The sequence below is a fragment of the Dreissena polymorpha genome, chromosome 7 (assembly GCF_020536995.1).
Source record: "Dreissena polymorpha isolate Duluth1 chromosome 7, UMN_Dpol_1.0, whole genome shotgun sequence".
In the NCBI taxonomy this organism is placed as follows: Eukaryota; Metazoa; Mollusca; class Bivalvia; order Myida; family Dreissenidae; genus Dreissena; species Dreissena polymorpha.
The window spans coordinates 39,390,535-39,402,742 of record NC_068361.1 but is presented as its reverse complement, the minus strand read 5'-3'; the positions used below and the strand labels follow the sequence as shown (position 1 = coordinate 39,402,742).

General features: G+C 33.3%; 1 long non-coding RNA gene across 1 annotated transcript; it reads right to left on the bottom strand.

Annotated features, from left to right (window-relative positions):
• Window positions 1–9,060: 9,060 nt before the first annotated feature.
• On the bottom strand, window positions 9,061–11,318 carry LOC127838107 (uncharacterized). The gene is made up of 3 exons (XR_008029670.1): window positions 11,272–11,318; window positions 9,340–9,522; window positions 9,061–9,138 (listed from the first exon to the last, which is right to left on the bottom strand). It is a non-coding gene; the product is annotated as an uncharacterized LOC127838107 (long non-coding RNA).
• Window positions 11,319–12,208: the final 890 nt, after the last annotated feature.

Sequence of the window (12,208 nt, the reverse complement as noted above, 5' to 3'; positions counted from 1 at the left end):
TGTTATAAAATCGATATGCATGCAATCGTGCTAAAATAATGGCATCGTTATCAGTATTTCCCGGAACGGTAACGATTATTTCCAACCTGTACATGCACAACATTCGGCGAATCTCAGATGTAACCACATCTTAGGTTGTACTGCAGTTTGAGTGGGTTGAAAGCAACACTCACCAACAGCGGATGCCCTTAATGCTTTTATAATGTGTAATTTTACAAGCATGGCAGATTCTAAACAATGCAGTCTGTAAATCTATTCTACATCGTCTAGTTTATAATGCAAAAATTCCCTTTACTTTCTATGCAGGCAACTTGTTTCTGGTTGCGACATGGCTTCGCGATGACTCTTACAGCCAGGAAAACTTTGTGAGTGTTCGGTAGCGTAAACTGTGGCTCGGTTGACAGTCTGGGTAGGATTTTGTCGCAAGCATTGGAATGTCACTTTTGCGAAATGATTTTTGCTAACATGCTCTTGTCTTATATAGCATCCAATATTATCGATTTCTAGCTAAATGACGTTTTTCACTTTGCTTAGCAAAGCGCGGTGAGGTATGCGGTGAGTGCCGTGCGTCGTCAACTTTTATTTCATTTTGGTTGATTTTGATCTAAAAGATTACCTCCCATCTGTTTCTGCTTTTATGTTAAGCTGTTGTTGTTGTTGTTTTTATAAATTTATAGAAATTTACACTGTTTTAAACTTCCGTTTAAGCTTGTTGAACGTATGTGTTTTTTTCTACCACGACCGGCGACATGCTTTCTATAGACAACTTGAAGAAAAATGTGATTCATCAAACTATTGTCGGAGCTGTATGTTGTGACAGTAGTTCCAGAAATTCCAAGATATGCAATAAAATGCAGGTTGTTGAAAGCTTTTTAAAACGTTTGTCATACAAAACATTTTGACTGTCTGCATTTAATTTAAAAATGCCCTGTAAGTGTCATTAAATGTCTATATTAAAGTTAATCAACATTTTAACGTTCAATTAATTATTTCGCATCAAAAATCCAAACCGTTCGCAGACCGTTTGTTATTGCCACGATATGTAACCCTTATCAGGTAGTATTTTTTTTAATTTGAAGACATTATTTTGTTACAACCAATGCAGTTAAAACACGTTTATGGTTGTGCCATTTGAACCAATGATTATTGCTATGACGGTTTCGAATAAATTATGTGTTACTTTTATAAAAACGAATGATGATCAATTACCCTATTTGAATGTTACACACAATTGCATGGCATCAATGTCTGTGAAACATACCGGAAAGAATTCGGTGTGTGCATGTAGTCGATAGCACATGCAATCTGGTAAATCACTTTTAGCCTTGTTTTCCAGTCAAGAAGAACCGTTTCGCCTTTGCTCAACTTTTTTCTGTCAGATCCATTTGCACCGTATAGGTCGCCATTTTCAAAATATGGTGTAATCAGGTAATATTTCCTGAAATATGATAAACATTTTGATCAAAAACTAACTAAGAGGTGAACACGTGGAAATTGTGCCATTTTTAGAAGGGAATGTCAGAAACGGATAAGCCTGACGTGATGTAGATATGGAACATTCCGCTCTGATACTAAGTATAGGAAAATGAAAATTTTAAGCAGATTATACCTAGAAAATTCCCTGATCAATATCAAATATTTCTACTATGAGGAATACATACAACTTTCGCTGTATTTCGACTTCAACGCTTCTACTATACCCTTCAACGTAGCGTTGTGATTCAAATACGCGAAAAGTATAATCGTTCGTGTAAGTGACTTGTTGTTTATTCCTTACATATATCATTAATTTATAAAGCGGAAAATTATATCTACAAATAAAGCCAACTATGGATCATCTTTTTTATTGTGTATAACCTTTTAGACAGCACATACTAAATATCAAAGACTTTGGCTTTAGCTTTATGGCATCTGAAGACGGTTTTTAACGTTAATAATTGATAGAAGTAAATATATAGAGGATATTTGTTCATGTCAGTGTAAGATTCATGTCAGTGTTTGTTATTTCACGAGCGATCGTAGAAAATAAATTTTCACGAGTGCTCTGCGAACGGTTTGGATTTTTGATGAGAAGGAATTAATTGAACGTTAAAATGTTGATTAACTTTAATATAAAAGTTAAATGACATTTTAATGACATTTTTAAATTAAATACAGACAGTCAAAATGTTTTGTATGACAAACGTTTTAATAAGCTTTCAACAACCTGCATTTTATTGCATATCTTGGAATTTCTGGAACTACTTCACAACATACAGCTCCGACCATAGTTTGATGTAGAATAACCAACATTTTTCTTTAAGGTAGCGCACTCCTAATGATTTCCCGCGATTTCTTCGAAGGTTGAAGAGCCTAATATTAGGTGCCGTAGCCAAGTGGTTAAGGCGATAGACTAGAAATCTTTTGGGATATTCCCGCGCAGGTTCGAATTCTGCCGACGACGTATACTTTTTTGCGACGCGTTTTATTTCTTTTCTAACGTAATTTGATTTAATACGGCATAAAAGCTATGTTTATTGTTAAAATATGTTGCAATTGTTATGCACATTCTTCAATTTTTAAAATTAAAACAACGTTATGGCTAAATTGGACATTGAAGGATGACCTTGACCTTGACCTTGACCTTCCACCACTCAAAATGTGCAGCTCCATGAGATTCACATGCATGCCAAATATGAAGCTGCTATCTTCAATATTGCAAAAGTTATGGCAAATGTTAAAGTTTGACCAAACCAACAGACAGACAGACAGACAGACCAACAGACAGGGTAAAAACAATATGTCCCCCACTATAGGGGTGGGGGGACATAAAAATAAATGTCTGTAAAAGAATTTTTTTTTCATCTTGTTTAAACTTTAAACACCTTTACTGCATCTGTACACATTAACTGCATGCCTATATTTGGAAATCTGGATGAATTGTGGAACTTTCATATACGCCAGGGGTGCACATAAACTGGACAAAAGCCGAGTGTGGGGGTGGTTTTTAAAAAATCAGTATATTTTTTTAAAGCATGGAAAGCCTACCTAAAAATTTGCATGTAGTTCAGTGAAATGATGCTGATTGAGAAAATAATAGATTAGATTATATTTGGATAGGTGCCCATTACGGGGGCGCTACCTTAAGTTGTCTATAGAAAGCATGTCGCCGGTCGTGGTAGAATACAAAACAAATGATCTTACACTAACATTAACACATTTTCTGTTTCTGTTATGCCCCTTTTTCAAGAAAATAATTAACAGCTGTTTTCCTTTGGCTGAAAACTTAAGCTTTCTCCCGTGGTGTGGCTAAATACATTTCAATGCACAAAATTACGTCATTATTTCGAAATAACGTCACTATTTCAGCGAAATTCTTCAGTTAAACTCTTTCACCACGTAAATAAACGGTGAAAAAAAGCCTAAAATAAAAAGAAAATTTGTTGGATTCAGTGGAATACCGATTTTAATTCACTTGATATGATAATCTAAAAGTAGATAAAGAAGTCACTAAAAATTGTTATTTTCACCTGTGAAAATAACAATTTGTATATTTTCATTGCTTTTATTTCACTGCAGAAATGTCATAATTTATCATTAGATTTAAAAGAAATAATATTTCATACCACTACTACGTGCGGGGCAAAATGTATTTAAACTGAATTAATAGAGGACCTCTATCTGATGTCAATACGGAATTTCAAAGATGTGTGCATGATGGTTAGAAAGAAGTTATCATGCAAAGCACGGTACATTACTAGTTTTGATCCCTCGGACAAGATTTGATCATTATGTGCTAGTAACACGTATACGACCACTGTGGGCATTTTAACAGGACACCTGTAAGCTAATTTGATGGATTTGAAAACAGAACAAACTTTTACATTTTAATCAATAGGATAATGTATACACTGTTTTACGTTTGAAAAAAGTCGTTGTTGTTATTGCTTATGATCAACTGATAAGGAGAAACATTCTTGCATCAAGAAATATGGATTGTAAACATAACAAATAAATACATTGTTGTATAGTGTCGACCGTCGCGATTAAGGGTCAACCAGTTTTGACATTCATCGACGACAGTAGGTTTAGCACTGCTTTTATGGTTGACAAAAATGATTCTGAAAGACAGTGTCTTTGGTGTCTGTTGATTAAAGAATAAACCAGCTTTTTTCCTAGGCACATTTTACCTAAAAAGTTGTGGAATCAAAGTAATTAAAATTAATGATTTTTGCCAGATGTTGATAGAAGGTAATACAGTGATAATTAATAAAAATTCTACTTGAAATCAAATTAAGGTAAGCAAAATAGTACTGACAACTACTATTCGATAAATGCTTGTGTATTACCCAACCATTGCGGCACTGTTTTTCAAACATAATAAGTAGTATTTTGCCATTGTCAGTTTTTGTTTTTTCAGTTACATGAAAGTGCTACAGATTTTGGCAGATTCTTCTGGCCGCCAGCTGCTTAAATACAACAAAAAAACTTCAGTACCAAAATCAACGTTTGACCGAAAAAACAACTTGAAACAGTTATAGCAAAGAGTAACACATTGGTATACTTATTATGAAACAACATTTAAAGTAATGACGTATTTCCTATAGGCAATTACACGGTAAATATCAGTAGCCTTTATAATAAAATATACTACTTTTCGAAAAGATATTTATGTAAATAAGTGAATGATAGCGGCAAAGACAATTTAGAAACAATCATTGACACAAATTCACACTGCCGGGTAACTGACGTGTTTACATTGCAACAAATAACTAAAATGTTGTGAAGAAAACACACTTATGAACCTGATTAACAATTTGTTAACAACGTATTTCTTTCCATATGAATTTAAGTATTTTGCATACTTGTACACATGCAATATATTGAATCATAAACGTAACTCACAGGAGTCATGTCCCATCACTATCACTATATTAGCATTTTTTACTCAGATGTCCTTTGCATAGCTATAAAATGGTCAGTGTTTTTCTGTTTGTTTTTTAATAAAAATAGAGCAAACCTCTTGAAATATAATTTCATATATAAGGCACCTGTAATTGAGATTCATTTTAATGAAATTTGTGTAACTAATAACACAATTTTATGCACGTTTTCGTACCATTGAATATTACAGCTTCACGAAAGATGGGTCGTTAGCTATCAGGTTGGAAATTAGCTTCAATGTTCCTGTTTTGGCATTAACCGTGTCGATGGTGCATACCAAATATCAAAGCTCTAAGCCTTTTGGTTTCAAATGAGATTGTTGAAATTATTTACTACACAAGTCTGTATACATCCCGTTAACCGCTCTGATGAACTTCATATGTAATGGACCGAAACAATTCAAACAACTTAAGAACTAGATCAGCCAATAATCATTTGTGTAAAGGTTGATGTTAATTTGCCAGGCGATATATGACGAGAAAAAGCTTTAATGAAAAGTTTCCGCAAGACGAAATAAAGGCCATCCAAAACGATATCTCAGTGCATATCGTTTGCAGTTGAGCTACTTATATTAAGTTGTCAGACCTTTCACCGACCTTTCGATATGACGTTCACCTTAACGTAGTCGTTTTACTGCGTGCCATAAGGACCAATGCAGTGGAAAATGTGGCGAAGTTATGATAGCAATCTTCAAAACATGTTACAGTTATTAGGTCAAGACGTTCCATTTTGACAATTACGACCTTATTTCGACCATAACATTCATAATGGCTAAATATATTCATGTAACTCCCGAGGCGCGGCCAGTTTTTAGCCTATTGGCATAATTAAAAAAAAATCTATAAGAAGGCTATCAACTTCACTATGCTGTTTACCAATCTATTTGACTTTAAGTTATTTGGCTTATAAAGTATATCAACAATAGTGCTAGGATAGTCCTAATTGGCTAAGCTAAATTTTGGGCTAACAAATTGTTGAATATTTGACCTGGCAACATAGTTTTCTTATGCATGTGACCAAGTTTTAAGCTTTACATCACTATGGATTTTGTAGCAAAATTGAGAGTGGCATTACGTGTGATTATAACGTTTTTCTACGATTTGACATCAGATTCTATTATTTGACCACACTTGTCAAAAGTTTTGAGCGTGACCTTTATTGTGTAACGAAAATCTTCTGAGCAAGTTTCATCAACATTGGGTAATAAATGAAACGTCCATGTTGGTTATAAGAATTTTCTAAAATCTGACCAGTTGACCTAGCGGTTTACCCTAGCTTTGCATAAATTCAAACTTGATCTGTATATTGTTAATATAACCATTCTGAGTAAGTTCCATCAAGATTTAATTTTACATTTGAATTGCAGAGTGTTTATTTGTTTTTGCTACGATTTTATTTGGTGACCTAGTGTTTACGCTCACACCGACATTCGCACTTTACCTAGAAATTGCAACAATAAACTATCTAACCATTTTGCACAAACATGTGACAATAACTGTGGCTTCTAGAGTGTTAAAGAGCTCAAGCTTTACTGGCGACGCATTTTCATTTAAGTTTCATAAATCGCAGGAACAAGCTTTTCGATCTGATGTGTAGACACACGAACCGACGGAGGGTAAAACATAGGCCTTTAATGAAACACGACATATTTGTTTAATAAATAGAATATTACATGCACTATAAGACATGCATGCTTCATACGTATTTCTATTCAACTAAACGGCTGATATGCGTTAATGCCTCATAAGAGGCAATTAAAGTATGCGAAAACATTTCAAAATTCAAATTCAAAAAGGATCTGGGGTAAATGGATAATATAATTATCAACATGTGTATATTACTTATAGTTGCGATGTGTTAATATCGATAAAATAACGAGTCACAATATATCGTATTCATGAAAATGGTGATACTTAAACTACATATACGACATTTTTTGTTGTAAATTCGATACTTAGTAATTGTTTGTACAGTAAACAGTAGAAGTTGCAGTAGTTATACTAATAAAAGTTAAAAAAAATATGTAACAGTTAATGTATGTTTTTGTTTTTTTTAAACAGAAGGGGTATCCATCCTTGAACACAATGTACTAGTATACTTGAATAAACACGTGTAAATTTAAACACCTACCCATTCGAAATATTATCGTGGAAGGCTAAAACTGGCACTATACCAAAATGTCTTAATCGTGATGCCAGCTTCTCCTGCAAAAGCGTGAACGATGTAATTAAATGTGTTGAATGAAAATGTATTGTCACATTTACTTTTACCATGTTCACATTCTCGAAATCACAACAATTTGTTAAATATGATCTATGTATGCCATACAGGTCAACAAATCAATTAGCAAAAACAATCGTCATTTAATTATAAAATGAATTTTAATAAATCAATTCAGTATAATTGTTAAATAGCTATTGGAGCCAAATACAACGCACTGACACAACCGCCTAAAACTTATCTATATGTAAATATTTATATACGAATTTTACGGTGTTGTTCGTTTGCCTTGGTACGTTATGACACAGCATGTGCATGTATTACAGATTTTAATGACCGTAATCGTATATTAACGAAGAAATTGCTAAAACCAGGTTTTTTGTATCATAACCTTCGAAGTTAATTCGCTAAATTTCACTCAAAGTATGGTGATTGAATTTCAAAATAATTTTTTTCTTTAAAATGACATTAAACTAATGAATTTCCCACCCATCATTTTATGAAGATGTTTAAAGCGTGTTCGCAAATTAAAATATCTTAAAGAAAATGTTTATATTAAACTTTTCAATTTAATTAACTCATTTTTATCAAAAGGATATGATGTTAACGTACTTCTAAAACACATGCTTGTTGGTTTTCGATTCACTATATCTTTCTTCTCTTAAAATTTGGATTTGTTAATGGAATGAGAGTTTTATTTGTAATATTCTTTAATATTCAATCAACTATGCTGGTTGTATTGGTAATTCGTTTTCACCGTACTACCCCTTTTATATTTTTATTTTTTATTTCACAGTACTGCCGCTGGATTTTTTCACGTCATCGTGTCATCGCTTCTCAATTACGTCATACTATACACTTTCATTGTTCTCGGCTACATTGATTCTTTTGACTTCATCGCTTCTATAGTTTTAATACGACACGCTTTCACTGTTTAGGCTACATGCATAGGTCATCGGTTTTACAGCGTTAAATTTAATTAATATTTTCTCTCTAACGGGCGATTCTTGTTTGATTCATTTTTTTAAGCAGTCACATAAACAATCAGGCTTTGTAATATGGATCTTTTACACCCATTATTGCTGACAATTACATCGGGACACAGGAATTTGCGAAGTTTCTGTTAATTTTGGCTGTTTAAAGGGATCTTTTCACGCTTTGGTAAATTGACAAAATTGAAAAAAGTTGTTTCAGATTCGTAAGTTTTCGTTTAAGTTATGTTATTTGTGAGGAAAAAGTAATACTGAACATTAACCATGCTCTAATATAGCCATTATATGCATCTTTTGACGATTTTAAAACCTAAAAATTATAAAGCGTTGCAACGCGAAACGATTGAATAATTTGGAGAGTTCTGTTTTTGTCGTTAAATTTTGTGAAACTACGAAGATTGCTTATATAAGGTATAAAATACGTCAAGAATGTGTACTCGGCGGAATAGCTCAGTAGGCTAAAGCGTTTTTACTTCAGGACTCTGGCAGGACTCCAGGGGTCATTGGTTCGAAACCTGCTCCGGGCAATGTTCTTTTCCTTTTTTAAATTGTTTTCTTGATTTTTTACTGGAGCTTTTATGATCCAATGTTTACATTTATCAATATAAAGCATTTAATGAATAAGTTAAAAAAATGCCAAAATCTGTGAAAAGGCCCCTTTAACAGTGCAACAGAATATTGAGAAGCAAATCCGTTTGGCATTTGACAATTACGACTATAAATGAAAAATACGATTTGAGAAGAGATTTCTGCAAATCTATGAAATACAACACGCATATAACACACTATACATAGTTAAATATAATAGACTATTGTTTAGCACATTATTGTAGTCGTAAACAGGTTATTCAAATCTGCAACAACTACTTGAGATAAATCATAGAGCGAATACTCACATTTTTAACTGAACCTAAAAGTTGCGTATGAGATTTTGAGTTCTCATCATACACACAAATCTCCTTAAGGACAAGTCGGTGTTTGAATCCAGGGACAGGATCTCGAGCTTTAACAAAGTTTAACAAGTTATTATTTCAAAATAGCACACACTGCAGATGCACTAAAATGTTTTAAATGAAAATTGAAAATATACTGACTAGTAATATAAAGAATATTATTAATAGTAATAGTGGCCCTGGTGACAGACTTGCCGTTGTGTTTAAATTAATATAATAGTTGTTTTAGTATGAAACAGGGTTCAACTCACATATATATATTTTTCCGAATCCACCGCCTTTGTCTGTTAGATCGGAAAAGTTTATTAACTGCGTTATGTATTTGTCGCTGACCTCAACAAGTCTGCCATCATGTATAAGTTCTCTATTACGCTGGACTTCCTTTTCATCCCAACTATTACAATATTCCATAATGCCATCCGGTTAATTTGTATCTGCAATGATTTCCGATGCAATATAAGTCTTGCAATAAAAACAGTCCATGATGTGTGTAGTTAAAAAATTGTAGTGAGCTTTATGAAATACGAGTTGATAGGCAGTTTACAGATTAAATATGACTAAAAGATTTCATGTTAATACTTCGTTTTGAGCTATAAACTCCATGTGCGTTTGAACACATGTAAATATTGGTTGAAAGATTGTCACAAAGACACATCCGTGAACGACGACTTAATTTGATGAAGATTGGACAGTCATTTAGCATATATAATATACATTTTACCCTCGACATGTATTGGGGGTATTGAACTTCAAACTATGGACAAGTTATGTTATAATATTGAGGTTTAATATATTACAGCTTCAACACGAGTTATATTGCACAATCGACACAACCGTCACTAAAACCATTTAACACAAACACTTGACAGCCTGAATGCAAAGATATATACTTGACTATTGATATAACCATGTGATCGTGCCCATTGCCCTAGTAATTGGTGCGCCAAGTATATCGACGTTGGTTTTAATTATTAGTAGAGCTCTTTAGTAGTAGAAGTAGAAGACGGAGTAGTGCCGGGAGTAGTGGCAGAATAATGAGCATTACCAGTAGCACTAGAAGAAGCAGCAGCAGTAGTAGTAGTAGTAGTAGTAGTAGTAGTAGTAGTAGTAGTAGTAGTAGTAGTAGTAGTAGTAGTAGTAGTAGTAGTAGTAGTAGTAGTAGTAGTAGTAGTAGTAGTAGAAGTAGTAGTAGTAGTAGTAGTAGTAGTAGTAGCAGTAGTAGTATTAGTAGTAGTAGTAGTAGTAGTAGTAGTAGTAGTAGTAGTAGTAGTAGTAGTAGTAGTAGTAGTAGTAGTAGAAGTAGTAGTAGTATTAGTAGTAGTAGAAGTACAGCGGTTTTTTCCTTCTTTATAAAGTACCCATAAATGGTACTTTCCCAATTTAAGAAAAACTACAAAATTCCCAATTGCAGTTTAAAAAATTTCCGACAGGAAGGAAAATGTCGACAATTTTGTTCCAAACGTGCAGTATCAGCAAGTTAACAATTAAAATGAGCACTGGTACTGAACGTTTCAATCCAAAATGAAGGTTAATCAATATTTGAGTTGATTTTTGCTATTGATACGAAACAATTAAAAAGACCCATAATTCCAAATTGGGAGATTTCACGGCGCGATTTTTCCCAATTTTACGCTTTTTGGCGATATGTTTTCCCAATTGGTATAGTACAGGTAATTTGCCTTATTGGGGAAGAAAAATCGCTGTATTAGTAGTAGCAGTTGTAGTAGTAGTAGTAGTAGTAGTAGTAGTAGTAGTAGAAGTAGTAGTAGTAGTAGTAGTAGTAGTAGTAGTAGTAGTAGTAGTAGTAGTAGTAGTAGTAGTAGTAGTAGTAGTAGTAGTAATAGTAGTAGTTATAGTAGTAGTATTCAAAAAGGTATTGGTAGTAGAAGTATATAAGAAGTAGTATAAGTAGTAGCATTAGAAGTTGTAGTTGTTGTTTTGTTGTGTCGGTGTTTTTGTTGTTATTGTTGAAGAAGAAGTAGTAGTAATTATTGTAGCAGTTATTGTCGTCGCTGTTTGTGTTGTTTCGTATCAGTTGTAGTGGTGGTAGAGTTGGCAGCAATAGTAGTAGCAGCATACGTAGTAGTAGTTGAAGCAGCAGCAGAAATTGTAATAGCAGCATGAGAAGTATTATCAGCAGCAGAAAAACATGTTGCTCATTGATTATTTCACTTTATAATTACCTCGTTAACTGTGACCGTTGTTACGCCTGCGAGTTGTCACGTCAAACTTAAACAAAAAGTATGATATACCATTACAAGTATTCATTTAGCAGTTAATTATTGGGAAATTGGCCATAATTGAGTTAAATATCTATCAAATTATACTTAGCAGCTCCATAGGTTTTATTTTAAACTCTGACACCTATAGCAAAACGTCAAATAACATAGTTTTGCTAACCATTTACGGATCACTATTGACATTGCGTACATATAGTTTTATTTAAACCGTATTACTTATATTACTTATTCCGTATTAATTCTTGACATACGGTGTATTTATCTAATAGAAAATCGTCAAATGCATCGAATAACACCGGAAAAAATCTCTTATCAACATACTCAAGTATACTTTTCTATAGTCTAGTATATACTATTTATAGTGTATGTATATACATAGTATATGAATATTCTTTGTACATATGTGTATAAACATAGTATATACAAATTATATACTCGGTTAAACTGATATTTTCGAATCGACCTTGACCGCGTGCTCCAGATTGTCATTTTAACTAGCGGTTTCCGTAATGCTTTTTGTTCAATAACTCATTTCTGACCAGCATAGATGTTATTTTATTACAGTTTTAAACCTTAATTACATTCAGTTTTCGGACGCTAAATATTTTCGGACACCCGCTATATGACCCAAAACAACTATTGTGTATGATTTATGTTTAGGAAACCCAAATGTTCCCTGTTTTCATGACATAACATTTTAAATTGCATTCCATCCGATTTCATTTTATAAACAGTTGGTTTAATCCCATGTCATACCTCGCCTGTGTCTTTACAAATGCATGACTGAAATAAACCCCGGCGGATAGTAACAAGAAGTCAATGAATCGTTACGTTTGCTCTATTGAGTACAAAGGAATGTGTATTAAATCGATACTGGTGA